This window comes from Calidris pugnax, unplaced genomic scaffold, assembly GCF_001431845.1.
Source record: "Calidris pugnax isolate Ruff unplaced genomic scaffold, ASM143184v1 scaffold77, whole genome shotgun sequence".
Classification (NCBI taxonomy): Eukaryota; Metazoa; Chordata; class Aves; order Charadriiformes; family Scolopacidae; genus Calidris; species Calidris pugnax.
Window position 1 is genome coordinate 223,409 of NW_015090788.1, and position 2,179 is coordinate 225,587.

Consider the following 2,179-nt stretch of genomic DNA (forward strand, 5'->3'; position numbering starts at 1 on the left):
GGGGGGGGGGCGCGGTTGGCCCCGCTGTGCTGCGGGGGGCGCTCTCGCTGCCAGGCCCAGTGCCAGGGCTCCGCCGCCATCACCTGCGCAAAGGTTTTGGGGTAAAAAACCACCAGTTTGGTAAAAACCCCCTCCCCCTATCATTAAGGGGGGTGCGCGTTAAAACCTGCTGTACTTTTGGGGCCAAAAATCTCTTCTTTGGGGGTTAAACTCCCCATCTCGGCAGCAAAAAGCTCCCATTCGGGGGTCAAAAGGATTAAATCCCCCCCCAATTTATGCCGTGTGTCAAACACTGGGACATAGATGGGACACACATGTCAAGGGCTGGGACATACATGGGACACACACACGTGTCAAGGCCTGGGACATACATGGGACATGTGTGTGTCAAGGGCTAGGGCACACACGTGTCAAGGGCTGGGACATACATGGGACATGCATGTGGCAAGGGCTGGGACATACATGGGACACACATGTGTCAAGGGCTGGGACATACATAGGGGACATGTGTGTCAAGGGCTGGGACATGCATGGGGCACACATGTGTTAAGGGCTGGGACATATGTGTGTCAAGGCCTGGGACATACACGGGACACATGTGTCAAGGGCTGGGACACACATCAAGGGCTGGGACATATATAGGACACATGTGTGGCAAGGGCTGGGACATACATGGGACATGCATGTGTCAAGGGCTGAAACACACATCAAGGGCTGGGACATGCATGGGACACACATGTGTCAAGGGCTGGGACATACATAGGGGACATGTGTGTCAAGGCCTGGGACATACACGGGACACGTGTCAAGGGCTGGGACACACATCAAGGGCTGGGACATACATGGGACACACATGTGGCAAGGGCTGGGACATACATGGGGCACACGCATGTGTCAAGGGCTGGGACATACATGGGACATGCCTGTGTCAAGGGCTGGGACATATATAGGACATGTGTGTCAAGGGCTAGGACATACATGGGACACGTGTGTTTCAAAGGCTGGGACATACATGGGACACATATGTGTCAAGGGCTGGGACATACATGGGACACACACACGTGTCAAGGCCTGGGACATACATGGGACATGTGTGTGTCAAGGGCTAGGGCACACACGTGTCAAGGGCTGGGACATACATGGGACATGCATGTGGCAAGGGCTGGGACATACATGGGACACACATGTGTCAAGGGCTGGGACATACATAGGGGACATGTGTGTCAAGGGCTGGGACATGCATGGGGCACACATGTGTTAAGGGCTGGGACATATGTGTGTCAAGGCCTGGGACATACACGGGACACATGTGTCAAGGGCTGGGACACACATCAAGGGCTGGGACATATATAGGACACATGTGTGGCAAGGGCTGGGACATACATGGGACATGCATGTGTCAAGGGCTGAAACACACATCAAGGGCTGGGACATGCATGGGACACACATGTGTCAAGGGCTGGGACATACATAGGGGACATGTGTGTCAAGGCCTGGGACATGCATGGGGCACACATGTGTTAAGGGCTGGGACATATGTGTGTCAAGGCCTGGGACATACACGGGACACATGTGTCAAGGGCTGGGACACACATCAAGGGCTGGGACATACATGGCACACGTGTGTCAAGGGCTGGGACACACATGTCAAGGGCTGGGACATACATGGGACACACATGTGGCAAGGGCTGGGACATACATGGGGCACACGCATGTGTCAAGGGCTGGGACATACATGGGACATGCCTGTGTCAAGGGCTGGGACATATATAGGACATGTGTGTCAAGGGCTAGGACATACATGGGACACGTGTGTTTCAAAGGCTGGGACATACATGGGACACATATGTGTCAAGGGCTGGGACATACATGGGACACACATGTGTCAAGGGCTGGGAAATACATGGGACACACCTGTGTATCAAGAGCTGGGACATACATAGCACACGTGTCAAGGCCTGGGACACATCAAGGGCTGGGATGTACATGGGACACATGTGTCAAGGGCTGGGGCCACACGTGTGCTCAGGGGGCTTGAACATGCCATGACACGTATGTGGAAGCTTAGGAACATGTATGTGACACGCGTGGGGCCGGCGCGGTCCCTACCTGAGCCCAGAGGCCGGGTCCCTCCTCCCTCAGCTCCTGAGGAGAGAAACGGGGTTGGGGGGTGCAAAGT